This window comes from Puma concolor, chromosome C1, assembly GCF_028749965.1.
Source record: "Puma concolor isolate L17-30 chromosome C1, mPumCon1.1.hap2, whole genome shotgun sequence".
NCBI lineage: Eukaryota > Metazoa > Chordata > Mammalia > Carnivora > Felidae > Puma > Puma concolor.
Window position 1 is genome coordinate 210,403,565 of NC_141674.1, and position 12,347 is coordinate 210,415,911.

Here is a 12,347-nt window from a genome sequence, read left to right on the forward strand (position 1 = left end):
AACCTCTAGGATCCCGTGGATCCCCTTTAGCATATGAAAGTCCTTTGGAAACTTCTCCTTGCTTTTACCTCCCCCAACTCCCATAATCCCTGGGCAGCTCTTTCTGCCCAAGGGTCCTGTCTCTGTGCTTCAATAAAACCACCTTTTTGCACCAAAGGTGTCCCAAGAGTTCTTTCTTGGTCATCAGCCCTGGACCCCAATATTTTCCACATCAAAGGGAGTTACAAATGTGTGCTCCAGGCAAAGAAAACATCATTGCAAAAATGATGAGAGCTCCCCATGACTGCCAAGAGGCCTGGGGGGCACACAGGCTCAGGGACACTTGCTCCCCCTGCGGATGCACACTGCCCCCAGGTTCCAAACTTGTACCCTCCTGCATGCTCCATTGTTTTGTGGCATATCCTTTCCAAATCACTAGGTCAAAGATAAAATTAGTATTAACAGGAATCTCAGGATGGCAAGAACAGAACATTAAACCAAGCTTGGAGCCTCTCTGAGCTGTCAGTGGGGGCCCTTTGCTATCCTGCAGATTTCAGGCTAAGAAGCCAGCTCAGGCTTAGCTCAATTCTCATCCCCGGGTAACATAGAGTATGGTCAACAAACATTGTTTCCTTTCTATTTTCTCTCAGATTTAGTATTACCTGGGCTTGGAACTCAAACACATTGGGGAAGTCTGGAGGGGGAAGCCAGCAACAGTGGCTTGAGGCTGGGGCCAGAGGCAGGGCCCAGATCCTGCAAACATTTCACAGCACGTTGGAATTTGATGTTTATCTTACGGGTGCACGTACACTGCTGAATGATTTCAGATAAGGGTGTCACACATCAGGTTTGTAGACTAAGAAATTCAGTTTGGTGTTAAAGCGGCAGATGGATTTGATGTGGAGAAACAGGAGGTAAGGAACCAGACCTGAGCCTTACAGGTGGGGGGAATCTTTGACCTCCCCTGCCTGTAGAGATTAAGGCACCAGGGGATACCTGGGGAATGATCTAGTTCTGAGTGTGCCTGCCCTAATTTCTCCCACTAGGGAGAAAATTCCTCGGGATTGGGGGGTGCCTTTTACGTAGTAGATGCTTAATATATATTGCCTGAGGTTTTCCTAGCTATCTGAGTAATCACATCAAAATCGTGACTCATATAGAGATCTTAGTCTCAATTTTACCTGAAAAATTTTACCTGAAAAATACCCGATCAGAGGCAAATGGATTTTTGAAGCGCAGCTGTAAATTGCAGTGTTCACCAATGCTCTTGAATGAAGTTAAATACCCGAGTGAGAGTCGTCTTCCCGGAGAAAAATATAAACGCACCACTGTATTGTCTTCAAGTCACAGATCAATCAACTGATATTCGTTGATAAGGGAAATTATAGTTCTATTTGTAGAGAAGAGGTGATACTTTAGGCAGCTATCCTTTATTGCCTACGATTTCGATATCACAGTCAAAAGGGATTGGAACTTTTAATATGAATGGACCAGTGGAGCAGATTTCAACCCTTCCTTTAGACCCGACCTGGAGCTTTTTAAAAATTACCCTTGCCTGCCTTCCACCACAACTGATTTAGAATCTCTGGGAGTGAAACTTGGGTGTCTGATTTTTGTTGAGTTACAATTTACACGCACTAAAATGCACCCATTTAAAGGGATTTCCATCCCTACTACGATGCGGTTTTGGAATGGTGGTAGGTCCGGAGCTGAAGGCGAGGAAAGAATTCTTGAGAAGTCTTTGGTGCAAAAAGGTGGTTTTGATGAAGTTTTGGGGGTGATGGTGGGGTTCGTGGGGCCCAGAGCCGATGACCAAGAAGGAGTTCTTGAAGATATCTTTGGTGCAAAAAGGTGATTTTATTAAAACATGGGCAGGACCCATGGATAGGGGGAGCTGCACTGTAAGTGTGTGTGTGTGGGGTGACCACTTTATGGAGTTGGGGGAGAAGGAGTTTCCAAAGAGACTTTCACATACTAAAGACTTAGTGGAGGCCTAGCTATTGTCAAGCTAAGGCTGTTTTTCCCTCTAGCAAAGCATTAACATTAAGAGACTAGGGAGTTCCTGAAGGAATGTTACATTTGTCTGCCTAAAGACTTGTCAATGGGCTGCAGGTCAAAAGGAAATTTAATTTTATCTACATTTCCTTCTGCCTTTGTTTCCAACATCACCTATAGTTGGGTCTTTTCCAGAATGTCATGTAAATGTAGTCAAAGTATTTAGTCTTTTGTACCTGGTGTCTTTCACATAGCATGCTATGTTTGAGACTCATCCTAGTGTTAAGTGTGATAGTAGAGCATTCCTTTATGCTGTAGAGAGAATACTGAGGGGTATTCCAGAGTATGGTTATACCACAATTTATTTCTCCATCCATTAGTTCATGGGGACACCTGATCTTTTTAAAAGCCTCCCAGTTGATCGTAAGGCGTAACAAAGGTTGAGAACCACGAGTATAGAGAACCTTAAATATGCATATTATTTTATATTTGACCAAAATGCTCTCACCGTGTCTCAGTTATCATACTTGTGCTCATTGATTTAACATGATATATGTGGAAGAAGTTAGAATTACCACAGCTGTTTTGCAGGCCACACTGTCTGATGCACATGGAAACTCTGGGTCATGTCTGCCTAATAATGACTTCCTCCTTTGCATTACCTAAAAATAATTACCTAAAAATATATGTGCTTTTCAAAGACATAGTGAGTGAGTACCCCGCACATCCAACTATCCGTTATCGATAAAGTCTGATACGCTGGTGGCAGGTTGAAGAGAAACAAATCATTCACATTTCAAATCATTTTCTCTTACCCATAAATGGAAAATTCTTGCCTCTGTAGCGAAAGACTGGTTTTAGGATGCAAGATTATTAAACTAGCCTGTACATATTTCTGACCACTTGGAAAGCATTATGAGAGTATTTCAGTATCCAAGTCTACAAATTATGATGAAGAACAATTTATAAGGACACAGCCATTTCCTTCCTAAATGCTTGGTTGTGACAGTCTGGGCCTCTCCGCCTTTAAAGGCAACACTTCGAAGCAACGTGATCAGGAATATTCTGGAAACTTCAACATCGCAATGAAAAAGTATATTTGTCAGTGCATTTTTTTTAAAATGGATTTCTAGGGTAGTTTTTAAATTGCTGTGATTTAATAGACTGTTTGATGTTGGATACATCATGCAACTGAATCATAATGAGATGGCTGGGGGCCCTGAAGCCTCCACAGAGACTTTCACAAGAGATCAGCTGCTTGAGAACAAAGGGTTGAATTTGGCTTCCAGAGAGTAAAACACCATTTGAGGGAGTTTTTCTGAGTTAAATCAAACTTGAACTTTATACTTTTTAAAAAGAATGAAGTGCACAAGGTCCTGTGCTGATGAGGTAAGATCAAGCACAACCTGAATTTGAGTAAATTTAACTGATGTTCTTAAATATTATGACCTCTCTCCACCCTGAAAACGCTACCGTTGAGAACTGAGCTCTTTGGGTCTGACACGCTCCATGATGATTGCAATCTCTTGGCCTCGGGAAATAAAAGTATTACCTAGAATTTCTGATGTCTCTTTTGTCTGCCTATTTAAGAAATAATACTAATAGTATTAATAATAATAATAATAATCCCCTTTCAGAATTGTTATGCATCAACTCCTCTACTTTTTAGAAGTTGATGGGGTGATACTCATTACGCTGGAATGGCTAACAAAAGTTAAGGAGATTTATTCTTCATTTTGTTTTGCGTATTTTATTCAATTCACTGAAAAATTCTTTCTTTTGACAACCAAAGGAAAATGCAGCATTGATTTCCTGAGAGACTCTTATTCTGTTCTCCTACATACATGCACACACAGATATATTTTTGAAGGAATTCCTGGTTTCTGAGAATGGGCCAAATCTTGCAAAGATAGCAATGAGGTAATTCTAAAGTCAGTGATACTTGTGGCCTCTGACAAACAGGGGGAAATGCTCAAAAGAGAATTACCCCAGGAATCAAGCAAGAATTAATGAAGTGAAATAAAATTGGGAGAGAGTATGTATTTTCTCATTTGCTTACAAAGAACTTAACATTATTTCAAGGTAATATCTAATTAAGTAGTTTCAAGACTGTGTGGTGGGTTGAATAGTGTCCTCCCCAAAATTCATGTCCTTCCTAGGACTTCAGAACGTGACCTTATTTGGAAATAGAGTCATTGCCAACATCATTAGTTAAGATAAGGTCACAATGGAATAGGTGGGTCTGTAATCCAACATGATTTGTGTCCTTATAAGAGGAGAAGGGACACAGAGACACAGACACAGAAGGAAGACAGCCTTGTGAATACTGACCAGATATGACAGGATGCAACCATAGGCCAAGCACCGCCTGGGGCTCCCCGAAGCTGGGATCCAGGGAAGAATTTTCCCCTGGGGTCTTAGGAGGGAATGTGGCTCTGGCAACACCTAGATTTTGGACTTCAACCCTCCAGAACTGTCAGAGAATACATTTCTGTTGTTCTAGGCTACTCATTTTCTGGTACCTTGTGATGGGAGTCCTAGGCAACTAATACAACTTGCCACTGGAATTTTGCCCAAAGTGAGAGTTTGAGGCTTACCATTCCAAAGACTTGTGGTCTAGGAGGAGTCAGGAAACTTTAGGAAAACAAACAAACAAAGGGAGCATCTCTTCACTTCTGCTCATCTATAACTTCCTCACCATGCCATATGTTGTAATCTCTGAGCTAACAGTATCAGGATCACCTGAGGTTCTCAACAAGCCTGTTGGCTGGAAGTATTTTTGGTTAGAGCCAAGGGATCTGCATTTTACTAAGTTCTTTATATCTTTCTCACGAATGCTAGAATTTTGAATTATTTCCATACAGAGTCTTATCTATCACCACCTTTGAGAGATAATTAGACAAATACCCACTGATCCATTAGGGTCAACAAAGGCTCAGTCTTGTCCTCAAAACTGTACATGGGACCATGTGAAATCCAAACACTGGACAGAATCAGGGACCCAACAAGTTCCACACAGTGTCTTAAGAGGACAAGGAGGGGCGCCTGGGTGGCGCAGTCCGTTAAGCGTCCGACTTCAGCCAGGTCACGATCTCGCGGTCCGTGAGTTCGAGCCCCGCGTCAGGCTCTGGGCTGATGGCTCAGAGCCTGGAGCCTGTTTCCGATTCTGTGTCTCCCTCTCTCTCTGCCCCTCCCCCGTTCATGCTCTGTCTCTCTCTGTCCCAAAAATAAATAAACGTTGAAAAAAAAATTTTTTTTAAAAATAAAAAATAAAAAATAAAAAAAAAAAAGAGGACAAGGAACTTCCCAACAGCACACGAGCAGGTAACTTTTCATTTTCTTCCCACTCGCCCAATTTCTATAGCAAATAATGGGACAAGTCCTTGGTCATCTTACCTTATGCCAAAACCATGGCAGCTGGAACTTGGAAAGGATGAAGGAGAAATATGGAAACCACCAAATGTAGAACTTGATACCTGTATGGTTTTCTTCTTTAACCCTTTGATAAAAGTAAAAATCATATGCCTTCAAGATAAATTAAAAATCACTACCCTACTAGTGAGAACTACACTACTAAGACGAAATTTACAGAGAAAAAAAAAACTCTTCTGGAAGGGAAATTCCACTTCACAAGAGCTTTTGAAGAACATAAATCTGAAATTACATTTATATGAAGTAAATGAGGCAAATAATTGGCTAAAGGATTTGAAATGGAAATTCTAAATCTCTCCTTTTTTATTTGAGACTATCAGGATCCTTATATTTGTGCAGTACGTGTATGAATTATACAAGTGAGATAACTCATGTTTGCTTCCTCTAAATATAGACATTTGTGATTGTAATGACAAGCTTTTCTCTGATTTCCTTTTACAAATGTTGGATTTTGAAAAGTTTTAACAGTGTGGAAAAGACAAGAGAATAATGTAACGATTACTTACGCAGCTACTCCCCAATTTTAACAAACTTTATAATATTTCTCTGTAATGTGATTATGAACAAGATACATAGGGAATTATAGACCAAACTGTAGACCTTCTGGGATAGAGCTTCTCCCTAAGGAATGTGGTGAAAACCTCAAGACAAGGGAAGGCAACCTGGCTCTGTGTGTGTGCGGGAGACATTTCCTCACAACTCTGTAACACAGGCCGCCCATTCAGACTGTATGTTACCATATATGGGAGACCAAGGAGCAAAAATTGCAAAAAGGACAACCTCTTCCCCCCTTCCCCCCACTGCGCTCAGGGCTCAGTCTTTTGGGTCTTAGCCCGCTGAGCCCGTACTGGCACGAAGAAAGCTGCTTCCTGGAAAGAAAAACCTCGGTGTCCCAACTCTTTGTGTGTGATTTACTGCTACACTTCTTTATCTGCTTCTTGGGACCATTCTTTCACTTCTATAGAAGGAAGTGCTCTCTCATCTCCCTATGGTCGGCCTTCTCTCTCCTTGCCACTTATATCTCCATGGTTATATATATGCATATGTAAATGTATTTGGTTTTATTCAACTCAACTGGTAAACAGTATACTCTATTATTTGGATACAAAACAGTTTCTTTTAGATATTTCCCAACTCATGGATTATTTCTTCCTAAGTATTCACGATATTGAGGTATCATAATTTTTTAAATATCACACATGATATCTGTTTTTTTTTATATTTTATAACTGGCATCGTTGGTATAAGGACATTACTGATTTTCAGATGGTAGTCTTCTTGATTGTATGTAACCTTGCTCTTACTAGTGTTAATTGTGTTTGTTTGTTTGCTTGTTTGTTTGTTTTTTGAAAGACTTTTTATTTAAGTAATCATATCACCTGCATATAAAAATGTTTTTTCTTGGGGCATCTTGATGGTTTAGTCAGTGAAGCATCCAACTCCTGACCTCAGCTCAAGTCTTGATTTCAGGGTCAAGTGTTCAAGCCTTGCACTGGGCTCTACCCTGAGTGTGAAGCTTATTAAAAAAAAAAATCACGGTGCCTAGTTGGCTTGGTTTCAGCTCAGGTCATGATCTCTTCGTTTGTAGGTTTGAGCCCCATGTAGGGCTCTGCACTGACAGCATGGAAACCACTTGGAATTCTCTTTCCCTCTCTCTGCACTTCCCCTGCTCGCTCACTCACTCTCTCTCAAGATAAATAAATAAACATTAAAAAAAAAAGTTTTCCTTATCTTTTATTTGTATCGCCTATTGAATGACTTGGGGATCTCTGGGAAAGAGTTATGATGTCAGGATATGGTAGAGGTATACTGTTCCTGACATTAATAGGAATATTTCTGATGCTATAAAAGTAAGCATAGTGATGATTAGAAACGAGCCATTCTTCTAGTAAATTGCTGTTATACATATCTTCAGAGCGAAGCCAATAGGAGAACGATATTGACAGAGCTTCGAAAAGCTTGATAGGAAAAAAAAAAGCCAACACTTTATGGGAGAGAAAGTTATAACTCACAGCTATTCTTTATATAGAAATATTGGTCATAACATATCCTTGTCAATGACCTGAACTATCTCTTCAGACAGTGGACTCTGGACATAATTGACACACAGAAATCATTTTTTGCAATATACAAAATGAATAATTCATCTGATAATGATAAAATTAAATGCATAATAACTATGGCAACAAAAGAAACATAGTGTTTTCTTTTTCTGAATTTCCTATAATAACCATGCAAGTAAAAGTAATTAAAACATGAAATAAACTTTACTGTATGAAAAAGAAAAAAGGAATTAATGAGTACTTTTAAATTACAGCATTTGTCTTTTCCAAACACAGGGGAAAAATGGTAAAACAACATAGCATGTTTTAGTAATGTATAAAAACATAGCTTTTGTTTTTGAGCATTAAAAAGTTAGGGGCGCCTGGGTGGCGCAGTCGGTTAAGCGTCCGACTTCAGCCAGGTCACGATCTCGCGGTCCGTGAGTTCAAGCCCCGCGTCGGGCTCTGGGCTGATGGCTCAGAGCCTGGAGCCTGTTTCTGATTCTGTGTCTCCCTCTCTCTCTGCCCCTCCCCCGTTCATGCTCTGTCTCTCTCTGTCCCAAAAAAAAAAAAAAAGGGTGAAAAAAAAATTTAAAAAAAAAGTTAAACATAACATTTTCATAAAAAGATTTTATCAGGCTAAACATATTTCCCTTCATTTCTGGCATGCTAGAGTTTTGTTTTTATCATAAATGGGTATTTATAATACTTTTCCTGCATCTGTTGAGATCATCACACAATTTTTGTACCACAACCTACAAAGTTGCTCAAATCCTGACCTTGAACATTCCTGTATTCCTGTATAATAAGTTTTACTTAATTATAATATTCATTTATATATTGGGAATTCATATAGAATGTTTTCACTTACATTCACAGTGTGATTATTTTATTATTATCCTTTTTAAATTTTTTTTAAGGTTTATTTATTTTTGAGACAGAGAGAGACAGAGAGTGAGCAGGGAAGGGGCAGAGAGAGAGGGAGACAGAATTCGAAGCAGGCTCCAGGCTCTGAGCTGTCAGCACAGAGCCCGACGCGGGGCTTGAACCAACAAATTGTGAGATCATGACCTGAGCTGAAGTCGGATGCTCAACCAACTGAGCCACCCAGGCATCCCTGATTATTTTATTATTTTTCTTATAATAATCCTTACAAAGTGTTACCATCAAAGGACATTACCACATGTACATCGAAATGGGTGGACTTCTGTCTTTTGTTTTCCTTGACATGATTTTAGAGGACACAGATTATCTACTTCTTAAAGTTTTAACGTAAGCTTGCCTATAAAATCCTCTAAGCCTATTTTCTTTTGGGGTTGTGATGAGATAGTCTGGGAGGTAGGTTTATTTCTTTAATAAGCAATTCATTCACTTTAATGGTTATGAGTCCATTAGAGCATTCCATTTCTTATTTCTAACAGCTTTGTTAAAGTACAATTTCCATACTGTAAAGTCCCCTGTAAAATTCAATGACTTTTAGTAAATTTGCAGACTTGTTTAGCCATTATCACAATCCAACTTTAAAACATCTTTATGCCACCAGAAGCTCCGTGGTGCCTGTGTGTGGCCATCTCCTAATCCCACCCCCGACTTTGAGCAACCACTGATTTATTTTCTGACAGATTTGCATATTCTGGGCATTTCATGTAAAAGGAATCATACAAATGTAATCTTTAGCACTTGTCTTTTCTTCCACTGAACATATTGTTTTTGAGTTTCCCAGTATCGTAGCAGGTATCAGTAGTTGATTCACTTCTTTTTTATTTTAGTATTTACTGTCTATTTTTCATGAATTTGCTTTGAAATCTCCATTTTCTCCAATATTTCTTTAATGTTTTAAAATGGGTTGATAAGTTTGTTGACTGAATCTATTTTTTTTAAAGTTCATTTATTTGTTTTGAGAGAGAGAGAGAGAGAGAGAGAAAGCGAGCATGAGCAGGGCAGGGGCAGGCAGAGAAGGAGAGAGAGAATCCCAAGTAGGCTCAACACTGTCAGCGCAGACCCATTGTGGGTCTTGAACTCATGAACAGTGAGATCATGACCTAAGCAGAAATCAAGAGTTGGACGCTTAACCAACTGAGCCACCCAGGTGCCCATGTTGACTGAATCCATTAATCTTACTTAAATCTTTTATTTGTCATTTGATTCCTATTTTTGGTTCCAAGTATGCTGCTTCTTCTTCTTCTTCTTCTTCTTCTTCTTCTTCTTCTTCTTCTTCCTTTTTTTTTTTTTTTAAGAGAGGGAGAGAGTGTGCAAGCTGGAAGTGGAGGGGCAGAGAGAGAGAGAGAGAGAGAGAGAGAGAGAGAATCTTAAGCAGGCTCCACACTCAGTTCAGAGCTCAATACAGGACTCATTCCCATTACTGTAGGATCATGATCTGAGCCAAGATTAAGAGTCAGATGCTCAACCGAGGCATCCAGTCACACACACACACACCCCCGCCATGATGCTTTTATTTGTGCTTGTTCTCTTTATTATTTTTTGAAAAATATGTCAAAAGATTTATATTTTTAACACTTTTCAAATAGCCAGTTCTTGATTTTATTATTTCTATACCATTTGTTTCGTTTTTATTTATTTTTTTTAACTCGTTTTATTTATTTTTTTAAATTTACATCCAAATTAGTTAGCATATAGTGAAACAATGATTTCAGGAGTAGATTCCTTAGTGCCTCTGACCCATTTAGCCCATCCCCCCTCCCACAAACCCTCCAGTAACCCTCAGTTTGTTCTCCATATTTATGAGTCTCTTATGTTTTGTCCCCCTCCCTGTTTTTATATTTTTTTTGTTTCCCTTCCCTTATGTTCATCTGTTTTGTCTCTTAAAGTCCTCATAGGAGTGAAGTCATATGATTTTTGTCTTTCTCTGACTGACTAATTTCACTTAGCATAATACCCTCCAGTTCCATACACATAGTTGTAAATGGCAAGGTTGCATTCTTTTTGATTGCTGAGTAATACTCCATTGTATATATATACCACATCTTCTTCATCCATTCATCCATCGATGGACATTTGGGCTCTTTCCATAGTTTGGCTATTGCTGATAGTGCTGCTATAAACATGGGGGTGCATGTGTCCCTTCGAAACAGCACATCTGTCTTCCATGGATAAATGCCTAGTAGTGCAATTGCTGGGTCGTAGGGTAGTTCTATTTTTAGTTTTTTGAGAAACCTCCATACTGTTTTCCAGAGTAGCTGCACCAGTTTGCATTCCCACCAGCAATGCAAAAGAGATCCTTTCTCCGCATCCTCTCCAACATCTGTTGTTGCCTAAGTTGTTAATGTTAGCCATTCTGACAGGTGTGAGGTGTTATCTCATCGTGGTTTTGATATATATTACCCTGATGATGAGTGATGTTGAACATTTTTTCATGTGTCGGCTGGCCATCTGGATGTCTTCTTTGGAGAAATGTCTATTCATGTCTTTTGCCCATTTCTTCACTGGATTATTTGTTTTTTGGGTAGTGAGTTTGATAAGTACTTTGTAGACTTTGGATACTAACCCTTTATCTGATATGTCATTTGCAAATATCTTCTCCCATTCCATTGGTTGCCTTTTAGTTTTGCTGATTGCTTCCTTCGCTGTGCAGAAGTTTTTTATTTTGATGAGGTCCCAGTAGTTCATTTTTGCTTTTGTTTCCCTTGCCTCCGGAGATGTGTTAAGAAGTTGCTGTGGCCAAGAACAAAGAGGTTTTTGCTTGCTTTCTCCTCTAAGATTTTGGTGGCTTCCTGTCTTACATTGAGGTCTTTCGTCCATTTTGAGTTTATTTTTGTGTATGGTATAAGAAAGTGGTCCAGGTTCGTTCTTCTACATGTCGCTGTCCAGTTTTCCCAGCACCACTTGCTGAAGAGACTGTCTTTATTCCATTGGATATTCTTTTCTGCTTTATCAAAGATTAGTTGGCCATACGTTTGTGGGTCCATTTCTGGGTTCTCTATTCTGTTCCATTGATCTGAGTGTCTGTTCTTATGCCAGTACCATACTGTCTTGATGATTACAGCTTTGTAGTATAGCTTTAAGTCTGGGATTGTGGTGCCTCCTGCTTTGGTTTTCTTTTTCAAGATCGCTTTGGCTATTTGGGGTCTTTTCTGGTTCCATACAAATTTTAGGATTATTTGTTCTAGCTTGGTGAAGAATGCTGGTGTTATTTTGATAGGGATTGCATTGAATATGCAGATTGCTTTGGGTAGTATTGATATTTGAACAATATTTGTTCTTCCTATTCAGGAGCATGGAATCTTTTTTCATTTTTTTGTATTGTCTTCAATTTCTTTCATAAGTTTTCTATAGTTTTCGGTGTATAGATTTTTTACTTCTTTGGTTAGATTTATTCCTAGGTATTTTATAGGTTTTTGTGCAACTGTAAATGGGATCAATTCCTTGATTTCTCTGTCACTTCATTGTTGGTGTATAGGAATGCAACCGATTTCTGTGCATTGATTTTATATCCTGCAACTTTGCTGAATTCATGAATCAGTTCTGGCAGTTTTTTGGTGGAATATTTTGGGTTTTCCCTATACACTATCACGTCATCTGTGAAGAGTGAAAGTTTGGCCTCCTCCTGGCTGATTTGGATGCCTTTTATTTCTTTGTGTTGTCTGACTGCAAAGGCTGAGACTTCCAATACTATGTTGAATAACAGTGGCGATTGTGGACATCCCTGTCTTGTTCCTGACCTTAGGGAGAAAGCTCTCAGTTTTTCCCCATTGAGGATGATATTAGCATTGGGTCATTCATATATGGCTTTTATGATCTCGAGGTATGCTCCTTCTATCCTTAGAAGGATATCCTTTCTTGAGGGTTTTTATCAAGAAAGGATGCTGTATTTTTTCAAATGCTTTCTCTGCATCTATTGAGAGGATCATATGGTTCTTGTCCATTCTTTTATTGATGTGA